At 51.4% G+C, this 18,370-nt stretch overlaps 1 protein-coding gene across 6 annotated transcripts in view; it reads left to right on the top strand.

The window, feature by feature from the left end:
- Window positions 1-316: 316 nt before the first annotated feature.
- Window positions 317-18,370, top strand: part of PTPN13 (protein tyrosine phosphatase non-receptor type 13) — a 109,514-nt gene continuing 91,460 nt past the window's right edge. For 4 of the 6 annotated variants that reach the window (XM_064149581.1, XM_064149579.1, XM_064149578.1 and 1 more), the window contains exon 1: window positions 804-921. The gene's annotated coding sequence lies outside the window, so the exon portion shown is untranslated. Of the gene's footprint in view, window positions 466-803; window positions 922-1,148; window positions 1,243-18,370 lie in introns of those variants that run through there. The other 2 variants (XM_064149577.1, XM_064149576.1) reach the window with 2 other exon arrangements.

Raw genomic sequence — 18,370 nt, 5'->3', positions numbered from 1 at the left:
AACCAAGAAGTACTTTCCCTGCCCTGTGACTATTCCCCTTCGCTGCCGGCACAAACGAAGGTCGTGCAGGGAGCTCAGGGGAACCACTGGAGGAGCCCCAAGCCCAGATCGGTCACTTGGGTCTCCCTCAGTGGATCTCAAGCGGAAAAAGCCTTACAGAAACATTTCAGCTAACCAAACAGACCTTTCCCTTGCCTCGTTGTCGGACAGGCTAAACAAGCCCGGCCGTGTTTGGGAAACTCTCCTCGTTTTCCTTTGTGCCATTTGCCTTCGGCAACTTTCACTGTCTTTTGCCCCTAACCACGTAGCTGGATGGATCCCCGCTGCCTCCGGACGGATCCTCTCCTGGATGGATCCCCGCTCCCTCCGGACGGATCCTCTCCTGGATGGAAGCTCCCCTCTCCTGATGGATCCCTTTCTGGGTGGAGGATCCCCTCAGGCACGGGTGCCTGTGCCTTCGTACAGGTACTCCTCTAACAGAGACCCCTGACCACCGCTGCAAGCGCCAAGGCTTGGGAGCCGCCAGGAGTACGAGGTCATCCCTCACCTTTGGGGCCAAGCAGGGGCTGCCGCTGGCGGCGCTGTCGCTTACCGTCAGAAGAGCCCATGCTCGGCTTGGTGCCGAGCTCCGGACAGACCGGGGCCTGAGCGGGGGCCGGCTCGTGGCCGGGGCCTCGCGGAGCGCAGAGGGCGGGAAGGGGCCGGGGCCGGGGCCGGGCAGGGCGCGGCGGGGGCGGGCGGGGCCGGGCCGGTGCCAGCAGCTTCCCCGCCTCCTCGGGGGCGTGAGGGAGCGGCCGTCGGGGGCGGAGGGCGGTTGCCTCTCCGCGCTGCTGGCGGCCCTGAGGGGGCAGCGGCCGGCGGAGCGGCGCGGAGCGGAGCAGGCGGCGAGGAGGACCGGGCCGGCGGGGCCGGGTGGCCACGGTGCGTACTGGCGTTCTGCTAGCCGAGGCGGCGGGGCGGCTGCTGGCGGCGGCCTAGCCGTGCACAGCGGGGAAGGAGGGCAGGGAGCCGCGGGGCGGGGAGCGCCGCCGCTCCGCCCTGCCCTGCCCGCTCCGTGCGGGAGAGGGGCTGCCGGGCGGCGCGGGAGGAGGTGATGCTGCTCCGCTCCGGCTCGCCCCCCCCGCTGCCTTGCGGGCGCCGAACGCAGCCTTAGGCGAGCGCTGCTTCGAGGGGGAGCGCAGCTGCGGGCTGCTGGGCTCCATCAGCGCCCTGCGTGCGCGGACGGCGTTTCCAGAGCGGCCGGTACGTGCGCGGCTCCCAAGCCTTTGGTCTCCGCGGGTGGCCGCGGGTTCCGGGCCCCCGGGGGTGCGCGGGCCGGGCCCAGGCCGTGCGGTGCTGGCGCGGGGGAGAGGGAGGAGGGAGGGAAAGGCCGCACACAGCGCGGCGAGGGGCTCGGGGGGCCTCCGCCTCGGCTCTCGGGGGCCTGGGTCGCCTTTGGGGCTGAAGTGGGCTTGGCCCTGCAGAGTGTGTGTGTGTGTGTGTGGGGGTCGCGTTTGCCAGCAGCCGGGGGCTGGGTTTTTGCCCTACGCAAACCGAACAAAGCGAGCCCCGAACTCCTGAGAAGAGGCAAACTTCTCGCTCGCAACGATTGCGAGGAGCAGAAGCGGTTAGATGTTGTGCCGAGGGATTTGGTTTAGTGGAGGACTCGTCGGTGTGAAACTAGTGGTCGGACTCGGTGATCTCGAAGGTCTTTTCCAGTGGAAGAGACGTTTCTGTGAAGCCTGTTGGCCGGCGATGAGAAATAGCGTAGGTTTCATTGGCTTTTTTTATCTCCTAGCAATCGACACCTCCGCAGACCGCAGGATAATCTCCCTCCTCTTGCAGATTGTGTCATTCTTTCTAAATTGCGTCTTTTAAAACAACAAAGGTAGTGACTTCACAGGGAACCGCCAGGAGCTGCTCTGTACCCCTCCTGGTTTTGGGGAAGCATTGGGGAACCGGTTTGGTTTTGTAGGTGGGATCGGGAGTCAATGCAGGACATGAAAACGGTGAGGTTGGTTGCAGGTAATCTGTGTCTAGCCATCTTATTAAGGTGTGAGTTGGAGAGGAGGGAACCTGAACGCCTTTGCATGTGGAACTCGCTGGGGCAGTAGCTGGGATCAGTTCACGAAGCCTTCTCAAGTGGGAAGGGAGCGTTTGATGAAACTGCAGCGAAACTGGGTCAGAACGGGCAGGCTTCTGGGGGCAGAACCTCATGTGAGAAAGCTGTCACTGCATACATGAATCCTTAAGTCTCTTGGCTCCCAGGTCATTTGTTTGGGCTAAGGCCGGTGAGGTGATGGCATTTAATATCTGAACTAGTAACTTGCAGAGCAGGGCTACTTTCTAGGTTCAAAATTATGCAGCAGGCCTCTGACTGATATTACCTGTGCAAGTCTGTCCTTGAATGACCAGAAATAACATTTAAAGATGTTTCTGCAAGACTTAGAATCACAAAATTGTCAGGGTTGGAAAGGACCTCAAGAATCATCCAGTTCCAACCCCCCTGCTGTGCCTAGGGACACCTCACACTGGATCAGGCAGCTCAGAGCCACTTCCAGCCTGGCCTTAAAAACTTTCAGGGATGGAGCCTCCACGACCTCCCTGGGTAACCTGTGCCAGAGTCTCACCACTATCATGGTGAAGAACTTACAATCATAGAATCAGTCAGGGTTGGAAGGGACCACAAGGATCATCTAGTTCCAACCCCCCTACCATAGGCAGAGACACTCTACCCTAGATACTTCTTTCTGAAGTCTAATCTAAATCTTCCCTCCTCTAGCTGGTCTCCGTCCCCCCCAGTCTTGTCACAACCTGACACCCTAGAAGTCCCTCCCCAGCTTTCTTGTAGCCCTTTTCAGATACTGGGAGGCCACAAAAGGTCACCTTGAAGCCTTCTCTGGGACTGATCAACCCCAACTCTCTCAGTCTATCCTCATAGGAGAGCAGTCCCATCCCTCTGATCATCCTCACGATCCTTCTCTGGACACACTGCAGCACATCCAGACTTTTCTTTCAACCATTGTGCAGCTACAGATAGGAAACCAACTTAAATGGCTTGGTTCTTGTGCAAGGGCAAGAAACGCTGATGAGGAAAGAGTAAATCCAGCATTAGAATCTTTTGGCAGGGCAGTTACAACAGAATTTGCTACCACTCCTCATGCTATCAAAACCTACCTATCTGTTGAGCTTTCTACCTTGGCCATGTGTGTTTCATCTGGAGTGTCTTCTTCATCTGCCTGTAGATGAAGAGCTTTCCATAAACAGCTTGTCAATGTAAGCAGTGAATTAAGAAGAGAGATGATTGAAGCAGGAGGGGGGGGGGGGAAATCTTTAGTCTAACTTTTAAGGTATTTTATTGTTCTTTAATATATTACCTGATGACTAAAAAATATCACATAACATCTGTTCCTCCCATCGTGGGCCTTTGGTTTGTTGCCTGCTGTTGCATGATAAAAGGATTCAGTGTGCTGCAGGTGATGGGTTTGGTGTTGCTTTGTTTTGCTGTTGATTGTTGTGTTTTGGTTGGGGTTTTTTTTCTGCGTGGAGTGTGATTTTTGGTTTGTTTTTTTTTCTTTGTTGATGGCTTGGGTTGGGTTGTTTTGGGGTTGTGTATTTTTTTGTGGTTGGTTGGGTTTTTTTTCTTTTAAGCTAAAGCTGCAGTAAAAGTAAATGCTTTTGAATATATGAGGTGAGCCAGGGTATGCCCAAGTGGGCAAGAAGGCTGCCAACAGCCTGGCCTGCATCAGCAGTGGTGTGGGCAAAAGGAGCAGGAAAATGATTTTCCCCCTGGACTCAGCACTGGGGAGACCACAGCTTGAGTGCTGGGTTCAGTTTTGGGTCACTCCCTCCAAGAAGGACATTGAGGGGCTGGAGCAGGTGCAGAGAAAGGCAAGAAAGGTGGGGAGGGGTCTGGAGAAGAGAGCTGGAGAGGAGCAGCTGAGGGAGCTGGAGGTGTTTAGTGTGAAGAAGAAGAGGCTGAGGGCAGAGCTCATTGCTCCTAACAATTACCTGAAAGGAGGTTGGAGGCAGTTGGGAGTTGATCTCTTCTCCTTAGGGACAAGGACAAGAGGAAATGGCCTCAAGTTGCCCCAGGGAAGGTTTAGGTTGGACATTAGAAGCAATCTTTGTGACTGAAGGGGTTCTCAAAGGCTGACACAAGCTGCCCATGGAGGTGGTTGTATGCCCATCCCTGGAGGTGTTTGAAAGAGGCAGAGCCGTGGTGCTGAGAGCGTGGTTTAGCCCCAGCTTTGGTGGAGTTAAGAGAATGGTTGGGCTGGATGAGCTTAGAGATCTTTTCCAGCCAAAACGATTCTGTTGTGTGAAAGGAATTGGGCTCAATCTGGGAGGGCTGTGGTGTGGAGGCTTTTTAACAGCTTAATTAAAATCTTCATTCTGAAACTGTTGTTCAGTGGAGTTGGAGGTTACGAGATCCAGAGACTTGAGGGCACTTGAGTGGATGGAAGAGCATGGATGAGACAGGTATCTGGAGGAAGGGTGGGCAGAACGTTAAGCAGTGAGAGTCGGATTTCCACTAGGGTGTCTGGAGATGGAGAGGCTGGGATCAAGTCATCCGTCCACACGCAAGGCAAAACGGGCTTTGGCATGGGTGAGTGGCAAATCACCACTGTTTCTGGTCATCTTGGACCTGTGAGACCTTGTGCACAGCCTCAAGGGGGGCTGTGGAGGAGCTTGGGAAAGGGAGGAGGTTGCATTCTTGCAGGCGAGAAGTTGCCAAGGCACAAATGTTGCATTTGCCTGTTGCAGCGGGAAGGAAGAGGCTTGTGTTGCTTTGCTCCCTTTCCTTTATGGTGTGATTTTGTCAGCCATGGGGCTTTTATAAATCCAGAGTGAGTCTCACTGTCTTTGCTTTTTGAAGAGCACAGCAAATCAAATGATTTCCACTTGCAGAAGCGAAGCAAATCATTTGGCACGTAGCTGTTTCCCTCCCAAGCGAGTGCTGGTACGAACAATAATAATTAGCAGTTGTGTAGTACAATAAATCTTCAAAGTGCCTTCAAATCTTAATCAGCAAACCTTAATAGCATGCTGCTCCTGCAGGAGAGGCAAGTAATTAGAGAGATAAAATGAGCCTGGGCAGACTGCTCAATGGAGTTTATTGTTGAAGTGCCAGTCAGTGGGACAAAGCTTTTCTTTATCGCTGAAGCCTCTGAGCGCTTCCAGCCCAAAGTGGTCTGTGATAACGCTGCTGTACAGTAAATGCCTTGGAATATTTATCTGTCAAGGTACAAGACAGTAGGACCCAGAGGGCCTGCTTAATGTAGGCATCCTCTTGTGCCAGTCCTTTGCAGCAAAGGAGGCCTTACGCTCGAGAGTCTCTCTGGTAGTTATCACGGAGCACCCATCAAGACCTGACTGACTTGAAGTAGAGTAAGCTCAGCTCTTGAAAGGGAATGGTTTTCTTTTGAAGAGCTCTCCAGTTCACTCAGGCAGCAAGCCCATTTAGGCCATCAGTGATACTCAGAGTGGTGTCACCAGAAGACTGGTAAACCTAAGAACATTCAAGTGTTGAATCACAGAATGTATTTGTTTAGAAGAGACCTTCAAGAGCATCCAGTCCAGCACTCAATGCTAGACTGTATCCCTAAGCACCAGGTCCAGATGGCACTTAAGCACCTCTAGGGATGATGACTCCAGCACTGCCCTGGGCAGACCATTCCAGTGTTTGAGAACCTTTCAGTGGAGAAATACTTCCTAATACCCAGCCTGAACCTCCCATGGCTTGACTTGACACTATTTCCTCCAGTCCTCCAGCTTGTCGTCAGGGAGAACAGGCTGGGTCCTTGCTCACTCCAGCCTACCTTCAGCTAGTTGTAGAGAGCAATGAAGTCTCCTTCCAGCCTCCTCTTCTCCAGCCTGAACACCCCCAGCTCCCTCAGCCACTCCAGGTTGCCCAGGGAGGTTGTGGATGCCCCCTCCCTGAAGGTGCTCAAGGCTAGGTTGAATGGGACCTTGAGCAACCTGCTCTAGTAGAAGTGGCAGGGGTTGGAAGCAGATGAGCTTTAAGGTCCCTTCCAACCCATGCTGTGATTTAGTGATCTGGACGCTGCAGACATGGGGGAGGGAGCATTGGGAGGGACCTTGAGCAACCTGGTCTAGTAGAAGTGACAGGGGCTTGGAAGCAGGGGAGCTTTAAGGTCCCTTCCAACCCATGCTGTGATTTAGTGATCTGGACGCTGCAGACATTGGAGAGGGAGCATTGGGAGGGACCTTGAGCAACCTGGTCTAGTAGAAGTGACAGGGGCTTGGAAGCAGGGGAGCTTTAAGGTCCCTTCCAACCCATGCTGTGATTTAGTGATCTGGATGCTGCAGACGTTGGAGAGGGAGCTTTGGTTAGCAGCCTGCTGCTCTCTCAGGCAGTCTTTGTCATCTCTGCTTCCTGGCTGGAATGTTGCTGTTTAAAATGAGAGAGGAGGGAGCTGCCCAGCACATCTTGAGGGGAGTGGGGCATGGTGCAGAAAGCATTTGTAAGCTGTTGCCCCAAGCTGTCCCTTACCGTGGGGGCATGGGTGGCTGGAAAGCTATGAATACCAGAGTAAGTTAATGTTGTATGTCGCCAGTTAGCTATTAATGAAATCTGGGCATCTGTAAAGAAGGGTGGAACTCCTGAGAGAAGAGTTTCCCAGCCCCACCTCCTCCTGAAGTGCAGGGAAGGAAGCTGGCATTTACAGGTGGGAAGGGCAGAAGACGACTCCTTGGTGCCGATGTTGTTTTGTCCGGGCTGTTCTTTCTCCTGCGCTGCTTTAAGTACCTGGTGAGCAACCAGGGCTGCTTCTTTGTGCCTCATTATCTATTAAAATCCTTTCATAAAAGGCAGAGGATTGAGGAAACTGCTTTGGGACGGTGATATGTACCTGGTTGCATTTGAAATCCAATTGCCAGGATAGAGATCTGTTCCACTTAGCTTATGAAACTCAGCAGGAAGAATGGCAGAGGCGAGAAGGCTTTGTTCTCAGGGCTTCAGCTCTTGGCCCCCATCTTTTATGTGCAAATCTAATGTGCCACAGAATTGTCTGCGAGTAATGTGTCAAGAATGAAAGGAGAGCTAGCATTACAAGTGCTGGTTTTTGCTTGCTGGTGTTTCTGGGGGAGTGCTGTAGTTTTGCAGGAGGCTGAGTGTCATTAAAGATGTGCAGATGACAGGGTGATGGCAGCTGCAGGACTAGGGCTTGTGTCGGCTCCTCCTTCCTGCTTCAAAGGGCCTGTCCTTAAATTAAATGAGATGGAGCACTTTGGATAAAGCAGGGAAGCTTCCTCTCACACTTCAGAGCTGGCAGTAGAGCACAGGGAGAAGAGTTGACTGACCTAAAAATGGTGATTGAAGTGCCTAAGTTTGGAACCGAACATGAACTTCTTGAACTAATCTGATGCCCTTCAGGAGAGTGGGAAGAAAGGGCTTGGAGATCCTCTGTGCTTGTATCAGAGGAAGGCCATGGTTTTCTGGGCTGCTCTCCCAGCTCTGGATGAAGAATTTTCCCTTTGTTCCTGGAAAATGGTCACAGCAAAGAACATTTGTGTCTGGGTTTGTGGGGGTTTTGCGTAGTGAGTTCCTTGCATGCAGTACTTGCCTCCAGGCACCTCAGAAGAGGCACAGCTGAAATCTCTCTTAGGAAAAAAATCTGGAACTGAAAGGCAACTCAGGTGACCTCTCTTGAAGAGCATTGGTGCAGGTGATTTATGTGGCAGAGGGGGAGGAACTAGAGGATCTTTGTGGTCCCTTCCAACCCTGACTGATTCTCTGATTCTGTATTTGTGCTGTAAGCTCGAAATTGAGGCTGAGTTTAAGAGGAAGCCATCACAGAGTGGTAGGGGTTGGAAGAGACCTCAGGACATTGAGTCCAACCCCTCTGCCAGAGCAGGTCACCCAGGGACACATCCAAGCAGGTTTTGAAAGCCTCCAGAGAAGGAGACTCCACAGCCTCTCTGGGCAGCCTGTGCCAGGGCTCCAGCACCCTCACACCAAAGAAATTTCTCCTCTTGTTGAGGTTGTGTGATGGAATTTTACTCCCACCACCAGGTGCTCAATAAAACTATGGCCACAAGTTCCTTGCATAGCAGTGCCAAAATACTGATTTCTAAGGAATTCTTTGGCTCCCATCCCATTGCAGAATCTCCACTGAAGAACATAAAGAGTTGATAATGCAAATAATATTTACAGTACAATTGTGTGCTTGGAGCTTGAAGCCTCTCAAAGCCTTGTGTCCATTCTTCAGCCTGGCTGGTTTTGTTCCTGTCCTAACTAGTGTTGGGCAGAGGCAGTGGCAGACCCTCTAAACCCACTGCAGAACCCCCAGGGAAGGGAGTGCAGAGCCTTTGTAAGCTACTACAGGCCGTGTCCTATCTCATGATCTCAGGACTTGCTGCAGACACTCTCCTTAGCAGCCCCCTGCTTGTGCAGGGGAATTGGTTCCCAGTGATTAATTTTATGTTTCCAAGGAGGATTTTCTCCCTCTCTAATATGAATTTCTTTAGCCTCTTGATAACCTTGTGTAGATTAGCTGCTGTGTTTTCCTGCTTCCCTCTAGATCTAAATGGCTACAAGGAGGACATAAAAAACCCCAATAACCCTGCTGCTGGTTTCTTAGGGTCACCAAGGACAGGTAATGGGACTTGGCTGCTAAAGCCACATCTGCTGCACAGCAGGTATTCAGAGTCCCTGTAGGACATGGCTGTTGACACATTAACTAGGACATTTCAAACCTGTGGGCAGCCCTGTCTGGTATTAAATGCCTTCTGCCTCCCTTGCTGGGGCTGCTGACTTCTGCAAACTACATCTAGCTAGTGGAATTTACTAGATCAATGGGTTAGGAGGGAGTTAAATTAGAGGGTAAAACTTACACTGTTGGAAGTTTAAATTCTCACTCAGAGAAGGACATTGAGGGGCTGAGGCAGGTCTAGAGAAGGGCAAGAAAGGTGGGGAAGGATCTGGAGAAGAGGGCTGGGGAGGAGCAGCTGGGGGAGCTGTGGGTGTTAAGTGTGGAGAAGTGGAGGCTGAGGGCAGAGCTCATTGCTCTCTGCAGCTCCCTGAGAGGAAGCTGCAGTGAGGTGGAGGTTGGTCTTTCTCCCTAGTCTCAGGTGATAGAAGGAGAGGAAATGGCCTGAAATTGTGCCAGTTGGAGATGAGGAACAATTTCTTTGCTGCAAGAGTGTTCAGGGATTGGAAGAGGCTGCCCAGGGAGGTGGTGGAGTCCCCATGTCTGGAGGTGTTCCAGAAAGGTGTGGCTATGGCACTTGGAGACGTGGTTTGGTGGCCATGGTGGTGTTGGATTGGTGGTTGGTGTGGATGATCTTGGAGAGCTTTACCACCTGGAACAATTCTGTGATTCTATTTTATCACAAAAAGCAGCTGTGAGGATTTCTTCCTTTCCACAGCATGTTCCTCAAATTCACAGAGGACAGAACTGTCCCCTGGGAGTAAGGAAAAGGAGAGAAAACTCTTCTTGCTGGGCCTTTTTCCAACAGATCCAAAGCAAAAACTGGTGGTGATGTGATCCAATGGTGATCCAAAACCTGCTGAAAATAACCCAAAGTCTAGAGCTGGTTTTTCCACTGTGCCAAACTCTTCTCCCCTGCCAGGCATTACCATTTGACCGTAGGAGCTTGGCAGAGCAATTTCAGTAGCTCAGCTTTCCACATCAGCCCATAGTCTCAAAGCTCCAGGCTGATTTGTCTGTTCCACCCATGTGATAACCTAGCTGCAAAGCCACTCAATAACTGAGTCTATATAGCTGATGAAACAAGCCTGCCTCCCTGCCAGCCAGCAAATCTTTCTAAGCAGATAATCTTTACATTCTTGGTTAAGGTCATTGGAGATGTTGCTGAGAATGGGTAGTTGGCCAGAGAAAGAGCATCAGGAAAAAGCTAAGTCTGATGTTTGGGGCTTTCCTTCAAAACTGAGTGTGATTCTTTCTTGCAGTTGTTATGAAATGGATCATTAGAGTGGATTGAGCCAGCAGTGGGCACTGGCAGCACAGATGGCCAGGGGCAGCCTGGGCTGCATGTAAAGAAGCGTGGCCAGAGCTGGAGAGAGGGGATCCTGCCTCTGCTCTGGGGAGACCTCACCTGCAGTGTTGTGCCCAGCTTTGGGGGCCTCAGCATAGGAAGGACATAGACCTGATGGAGTAGATCCAGAGGAGGCCTCAAAGATGATCAGAGGAATGGAGAATCTCCTCTGTGAAAACAGGCTGGGGCTGTTCAGCCTGGAGAAGAGAAGACTTCAGGGAGACCTCAGAGCAGCCTTCCAGTACCTGAAAGGTCTCCAGGAGAGCTGGGGAGAGACTTTTGCTAAGGGCTGGGAGTGCCAGGATGAGGGACAGTGGCTTTGAGCTGGGAGAGGGGAGATTGAGAGTGGAGATGAGGAAGAAATTGTTGATAGTGAGGGTGGGGAGACACTGACAGAGGTTGCCCTGGTGGGTTGTGGATGCCCCCTGCCTGGAGGTGGGATCTGCTCTGTGCCCTCCTTGTGCCTGCCCCTGTCCCAGGCAGTGCCTTTGAGAAGGCTGAGGAGCTGAGGCTCCCAGCGTTTCACTCTTCACCCTGGTACGAACTCTGCTTGGGAAGGCTGCTGCCAATGCAAAAATCTGGTTGTTCTGCTTCCCTCTTCAGTGGTTTTGGAGAAGTGGAAGAGAAACTGTTGCCTGTCTAGACTTCAAGAGTTCATCTATGAATTCACTTTTTATGGCAACAGCCATTTGTTTCAGGGGTTATGATGTGTTCTCACTGCTGGGCTGTAAGTGCCTGTTGAAAGTAAAACCACAACACAGCATTGGTGCCAAGAAGTCAAATGCACCTAAATAAAAGCCATTGCCTTTCAGGATCATTTTGGAGCCCCAAGGCACAGTGGCTTGAAATTGTTTTCAGAGAATTAGTGGAATTTTAATGTGAGGCAGTGCCCAGCAAGTCTCTTTGATAGAGACCAACTGGATGTTGGCCGTGAAGATGATCCAGAGGACTGGAGAACCTCCCCTCTGGGGACAGGCTGGGAGAGTTGGGGTTGTTCCATGTGGAGAAGAAAAGGCTGAAGGGAGACCTTAGAGCAGCCTTCCATAGAATGAAGCAGGTTGCAAGAGATCTCCAAGCTTATCCAGGCCAACCTAGCACCCAGCCCTATCCAGGCAACTAGACCTGGCACTAAGTGCCTCATCCAGTCTTGTCTTGAACACCTCCAGGGATGGTGACTCCACCACCTCCCTGGGCAGCCCATTCCAATGCCAATCACTCTCTCTGACAACAACTTCCTCCTAACATCCAGCCTAGACCTCCCCTGACACAGCTTGAGACTGTGTCCCCTTCTTCTGTTGCTGGGTGCCTGGCAGCGGAGCCCAACCCCACCTGGCTACAGCCTCCCTGCAGGGAGCTGTAGAGAGCAATGAGGTCTGCCCTGAGCCTCCTCTTCTGCAGGCTGCACACCCCCAGCTCCCTCAGCCTCTGCTCACAGGGCTGTGCTCCAGGCCCCTCCCCAGCCTTGCTGCCCTTCTCTGGACACCTTCCAGTACCTCAAAATCTGTCTTGAATTAAGAAGCCCAGAACTGGACACACGACTCAAGGTGTGGCCTGAGCAGTGCTGAGTACAGGGACAGAAGAACCAGCACCTGAAGGGGACTACAGGATAGCTGGGGAGGGATTTTTGGCCAAGGCATGGAGTAACAGTATGAGGGGTGATGGTTTCAAAATGGAAGAAACTGGATTTAAGTGAGACATGAGGAAGAAATTCTTCCCTATAAGGGTGGTGAGGCACTGGAGCCTGATGCTCAGGGTCATTGTGGAGGCTCCAAGCCTGGAGGTGTTCAAGGCCAGGTTGGGGGAGGTGTTCAGCAAGCTGGGCTAGTGGGAGGTGTCCATGCCCATGGGCAGGGGTTGGAAGTAGATGATCTCTAAGATCTGTTCTGACCCAAACCAGTTTGTGTAGAAGAATACCTTGGGGAGGTTGCTCATCAGCATGATAAAAGGCCAAGGGTAGGTTAGTACCAGCTCTCTTCAGGTGAATTTTTGTTTGCCAAAAGCCAAATGTCAATCTTTACCTGTTCAAAAAGTAGCCTGTGGATGGCTCTGGGCTCTTATGTCCTCTCACATGACCAGGGGAGGATGTTCAGCTGCTAGGTTAGTAGCTGGAAAATGGTCAGTGGAAAATAACCAAATCAGAAAAATACTCAAAACAGTTACTGGAGGGAAAAAAATGTTTCTCTTCTGTGATGGATTACTCATGGTCCACAGGATGCCTTAGGTTTGCCAGCAGGACTTGGCCATCTAGATTGATTTTGTTACCCCAGCTGAGTATTTCTGCCTCGACTGAATCAGCCTTTGCATGCTTTTGTGCAAGCCAGAGTTCTCTCTGCTGCTTAATACAGCCTAGAGTCTGAGTCTCTGGGTTATTTAGCATAGAATCACACAATTGTTATGGCTGGAAAAGGTCTCTTAAGGTTGAGTTCAAGCATTGAGAAACAGCTCCGTGGCCATCAAACCACGTCCCTGAGTGCCGTGGCCACACGGTTCATGAACACCTCCAGGGATGGTGGCCACAGTTTGAGTGCTGCCTTCTCTTTTGGAGCCCTTGCTCCAAGGAGGACATGGAGAGGCTGGAGCAGGTCCAGAGAAGGGCAATACAGCTGGGGAAGGGTCTAGAGAAGAGGGCTGGGGAGCCAACAGGAATAGAGTGGCCAGCAGGACCAGGGAAGTCATCCTGCCCCTGTGCTCACCACTGGTCAGGCTACACCTTGAGTGCTGTGCCTGGCTCTGGGCCCCTCAGTTTAAGAAAGATGTTGAGGTGCTTGAACCTGTCCAGAGAAGGGCACCAAGACTGTTGAAGGGGCTGGAGCACAGCCCTGTGAGGAGAGGCTGAAGGAGCTGGGGGTGTGCAGCCTGCAGAAGAGGAGGCTGAGGGCAGACCTCGTTGCTCTCTGCAGCTCCCTGAGAGGAGGCTGGAGGTAGGTCAGTGTTGGTCTCTTCTCCTTAGACTGAGATGATAGAAGAAGAGGAAATATCCTGAAATTGTGCTAGGGGAGGGTTAGGTTGGAGATCAGAAGCAATTTCTTGACCAAAAGGGCTCTCAAAGCCTGGCACAGGCTGCCCAGGGAGGTGGTTGAATGCCCATCCCTGGAGTTGTTTGAAAGAGACAGAGCTGTGGTGCTGGAGGCCATGGTTTAGCCCCAGCCTTGGTGGAGTTAGGGAGTAGTTGGACTCAATGATCTTAAAGGACTTTTCCAGTTCATGGTTCTGTATTCAGGACTGGAAGGAGATGTGAGTGGTTGCAGAAGTTGTGGTGATGCATGGGAAGGATGAAGGTTGGTATGTTGTACACAGACCACGTTGTATGAGCTCTTAGTGTGTTCTTGTTCTCCCTGAAATAAGTTACAGGGTTTAAACTGCTGCAGGTGGAAGTACCAAAGGGAGAAGGCAGCAGAGTTTGATTCAGGCTTTAACTCCCTGTGCATCAATAAAAGATTCAAGTGCTGTTACATTATCCTTCTCTTCACCTTTCACTTAATCCCTTACTTGGGTAGTGGGTTCAGAGGTTAATGCAACCTTCTGCTCAGCTCCATTCCAGTAGAGCCAGTGTGGTTTAGCCAGGGACACTACCTGCCTGTGTCCTCAGCCTGACTGGCTCTTCAGTCTTGCTAGGAAAGGCCTTAGGAGAAAAGAAAGATGATTGGATTGTCAGGGACCTTAAAGATCATCCAATTCCAGCCCTCTGCCATGGGCAGGGACACCTCCCACCAGCCCAGCTTGTTCAAGGTCTCATCCAACCTAGCCTTAGACACCTCTAGGCAGGGGCCAGCCACAGCCTTCCTGCGCAACCTGTGCCAGTGTCTCCTCACTTTCACTCTCAAGAATTTCTTCCTCATCTCCACTCTCAATCTCCCCTCTCCCAGCTCAAAGCCATTGTCCCTCATCCTGGCACTCCCAGCCCTCATCAGAAGTCCCTCCCTGCTCTCATGAAGCCCCTTCAGGTACTGGAAGGTTGCTCTAAGGTCTCCCTGGAGCTTTTTCCTCTCTAGACTGAACAGCCTCAACTGTCCCAGCCTGTCCCGCAGAGGAGGTTCTCTAGCCCTCTGCTCAGCTTTGTGGTCTCTTGGACCTACTCCAAGACTTCATCCTTCTTGTGTTGGGGGGACCAGAACTGGAGGCAGTGCTGCAGGTGAGGTCTCAGCAGAGCAAAGAGGGACTGATGCTGTGACTCGCTTTCCCCTCATGGTTTCTCAGCCTGGAGAGGAAGTCTCTGCTAGTTTGCCCTTGTTATGCAGCCAAGGGTGTAATATGGCCTTTTGTGCTGCCTCTCTCCTAATGTGAGTGGATTTATCAGCCAGACAAAGCAGAACTTCCCTCGACTCTGCCTTTTGGCGTGGTATCATGGGAGGGAGTGCTGCTATCTTGTTTTTCCTGTTTTTTTGGCAGGAGCATCTTCTGTAGCTTGTTCTGTCCTGTCATCCCTCCAAGAACCAAAATATTGTGTAGAGCAGATAATGATCAGATGGAGACTTTGTCTGTTCTAGTGTGTGAAGCTAACCCGAATCTGCTCTGTCGTGAACTGTCTCTCTGGATTGCTGATCAGGGAGTCTGGGTTGTGTGAAAGGGCTGCCTGAGAGCTCTGTAAATCATCCTTGCAGGTTTTTCATGGTGCTGTCAATCCTTCTGCTCTTTGTCCTGAGAGTCCTTTTTACCCTTTAAACCCCACTCACTTTCTTGGCTCAGAAACCAGCAGCTTGGTAAGGGTTTGAGGCTGGGCAGCAGTAACAGGTAGGTGAATGCACATCAAGAAGTGGGGCCAGCAGGTCAAAGAAGGTTCTCCTCATCCTCTACTCTGCCCTGGTGAAGTCACATCAGGAAGATTGTGTCCAGTTCTGAGTTCCTCAGTTCAAGAGGGACAGGGATCTGCTGGAGAGAGTCCAACAAAGGCTGTGATGATGAAGGGCCTCGAACATCTCTGATGGGGAAAGGCTGAGAGCCCTGGGGCTGGTTAGCCTGGAGAGGAGAAGACTGAGAGATCTGATCAATGCCCATCAATATCTGAAGGGTGAGGGGTAAGAAGCAAGAGGCCAGGCTCTGCTTAATGGTGTTCTGTGACAGGACAAGGAGCATTGGAGACAAAGTGGAAGCCAGGAAGTTCCACCTCAACGTGAGGAGAAATGTGTTTGGTGTGAGGATGCTGGAGGCCTGGAGCAGGCTGCTCAGAGAGATTGTGGAGTCTCTGGAGGCTTCCAAAACCTGCCTGGATGTGTTCCTGTGTGAGCTGCCCTGGGTTATCCTGCTTTGACATGAGGTTGGACTTGATATCCAGGGGTCACTTCCAGCTCTTTCTGTGTCTCTCATTTTCCCACCTGAAAGGAGGTCTGGCAGTCCCTTCACCTTGCAGGGCATGTAAGGCAGGGAGAAATCCTTGGCTGTAGGACTGCCTGAATTCTGTGCAGCCTCTAAATTTAAGATGAATCATAAAGTGGGTGTGTGCTTGAAATTTGTTCAAGGGGCAGTGTAGTCAATTTAACAATTGTGAAGCTGTGAACAGGGCCTGAATCATGGGATACATCATTCCATCTTCTCCTGAAGTGTGGGCAGCAGAGGGACAGCCCGAGGGACTCCAGTTCACCCATCAGCTGCTGATTAACTTGTAGAATTCTGGTACAGAGCCATATGTGCTGTGTCAACTCCTCTTTTAGAGCAGGATGGTGATTTCCTAACCATAGGCATTCCAAGTCTTCAAGTGGCTTTGTCTGCTAATTAATCTGGAGCTAAACTCTCCTAATTACAGGATTTAAAGTAGACAGCATAAGCTGCTCGGAAAGGTTTGAGCTTCCAGTTCAAAACCAAGATTCTGTGCCCAAAAACCTTCATGGTTTGTGCAGGAATCCTTCAGCTGGTGGCTCTTTCTTTCTCTTTCAGCTGGTGGCTCTTTCTTTCTCTTTCAGCTGGTGGCTCTTTCTTTCTCTTTCAGCTGGTGGCTCTTTCTTTCTCTTTCAGCTGGTGGCTCTTTCTTTCTCCTTCAGCTGGTGGCTCTTTCTCTCTCTTTCAGCTGGTGGCTCTTTCTTTCTCTTTCAGCTGGTGGCTCTTTCTTTCTCCTTCAGCTGGTGGCTCTTTCTTTCTCTTTCAGCTGGTGGCTCTTTCTTTCTCTTTCAGCTGGTGGCTCTTTCTTTCTCTTTCAGCTGGTGGCTCTTTCTTTCTCCTTCAGCTGGTGGCTCTTTCTTTCTCTTTCAGCTGGTGGCTCTTTCTTTCTCTTTCAGCTGGTGGCTCTTTCTTTCTCTTTCAGCTGGTGGCTCTTTCTTTCTCTTTCAGCTGGTGGCTCTTTCTTTCTCTTTCAGCTGGTGGCTCTTTCTTTCTCTTTCAGCTGGTGGCTCTTTCTTTCTCTTTCAGCTGGTGGCTCTTTCTTTCTCCTTCAGCTGGTGGCTCTTTCTTTCTCCTTCAGCTGGTGGCTCTTTCTTTCTCCTTCAGCTGGTGGCTCTTTCTTTCTCTTTCAGCTGGTGGCTCTTTCTTTCTCTTTCAGCTGGTGGCTCTTTCTTTCTCTTTCAGCTGGTGGCTCTTTCTTTCTCTTTCAGCTGGTGGCTCTTTCTTTCTCTTTCAGCTGGTGGCTCTTTCTTTCTCTTTCAGCTGGTGGCTCTTTCTTTCTCTTTCAGCTGGTGGCTCTTTCTTTCTCTTTCAGCTGGTGGCTCTTTCTTTCTCTTTCAGCTGGTGGCTCTTTCTTTCTCTTTCAGCTGGTGGCTCTTTCTTTCTCTTTCAGCTGGTGGCTCTTTCTTTCTCTTTCAGCTGGTGGCTCTTTCTTTCTCTTTCAGCTGGTGGCTCTTTCTTTCTCTTTCAGCTGGTGGCTCTTTCTTTCTCTTTCAGCTGGTGGCTCTTTCTTTCTAGATGTGATGCTCAGTTGGTTGGTGGTAGCTGACACATGGACTGTGCTGTTCTCAGTGCTTAGCCAATGCCGCAGCAGAGCTGAGTGGAGCAGGTAGGCAAAGCACAGGGACATCTTCTTATCATAGAATGGGCTGGGTTGGGAGGGGCCTCCAAAGCTCATCTAGTCCAACCCCTTTGCACTCATCAGGGACATCCTCCACTAGATCAGCTTGCCCACAGCCCTGTTGAACCTCACCTTGAGTGTCTCTAGGGATGGAGCCACAACCACCTCCCTGGGCAACCTGCTGCAATGTTCCAGTACCCTTCTGGTGCACAACTTGTTCCTCGCATCCAACCTCAATTTGCTCTGCTCTCATTTCTGTCCCTCATCCTGTCCCTGCAGGCCTTTGGGAACAGTCCCTCTGCAGCCTTCTTGTAGTCCCTTCATGTACTGGCAGGCTGCTCTGAGGTCTTCTCCAGGCTGAACATCCCCAGCTCTGTCAGCCTGTCCCTGTAGCAGAGCAGCTCCAACCCCCTCATCATTTTCATGGCTTCCTCTGGACTCACTCCATCAGATCCATGTCCTTGCTATGTGGGTCAGCTATGGATGGTTGGATAAGGAATGTCTGCTTTAAAACCCCACTCTTTGTCCAAGATGTGGAAGGTGAAGATAAGTGATGTGCTGAGAACCCCTGCTGAGGATAGACTGAACAAAGAGCCCAAGCAGTGAGAGAGCCTGAGAAGCACTGTGAGATAGAAACACTAGAAACAGGTGATGAAGGGAATTCACCATCTCTTCTGTGAAGAAAGGCTGAAAGACCTGAGGCTGTTGAGTCTGGAGAGGAGAAAGCTGAGAGAGGATCTTGGGAATGTTCAGGAATATCTGCAGGATGGGTGTCAAGATGAAGGTGCCAGGCTCTTCTTGGTGGGATGCAGCGACAGAACAAGGAACAGTGGGTACAAGCTGGAGCACAGGAGGCTCCACCTCAACACAAGCAGACACTTCTTTGCTGTGAGGTTGATGGAGCCCTGGAGCAGGCTGTCCAGAGAGGTTGTGGAGTCTCCTTCTCTGGAGATTTTTGAGACCCATCTGGACTTATTCCTGGGTGACCCTGCTTTGGCAGGGCTTGGACTTGATGACCTCCAGAGGTCCCTCCCAACCCCCACCACTTTTGGATGGAGAATTTTGGCCATCCTACAATGATCCAGGAGTGAATGATGTACAGCTTGTCTGCCTTTTTCTGGGCAGTGGGTCAGTCTCCCAGCAGGAAAGGATGCCTTCAGTTTTCCAGGTGTTCTGCAGATGTGCCACTGTCTGGGAGTGTCTGTGCAGGCCACGTGTGCAGCTCTGGGCTTCAGTGACCTCTGTACCTGTGAGTATGGCAGGGAGTGCAGGAAGAGAGGATCTGCAGTCTGAGAGGACAGGCACTGGACCAGGCTGCCCAGGGAGGTGGTGGAATCCTCATCCCTGGAGGTGTTGAAGAAAGATGGGGCTGTGGTTTGATGGCCTTGGTGGGATTGAGTTGTTGGTTGTACTCTGTGATCCTAGAGGGCATTTCCT

The sequence above is a fragment of the Pogoniulus pusillus genome, chromosome 10 (genome assembly GCF_015220805.1).
Source record: "Pogoniulus pusillus isolate bPogPus1 chromosome 10, bPogPus1.pri, whole genome shotgun sequence".
NCBI classification, from domain to species: domain Eukaryota; kingdom Metazoa; phylum Chordata; class Aves; order Piciformes; family Lybiidae; genus Pogoniulus; species Pogoniulus pusillus.
This window is presented reverse-complemented; position numbering and strand designations above follow the sequence as displayed.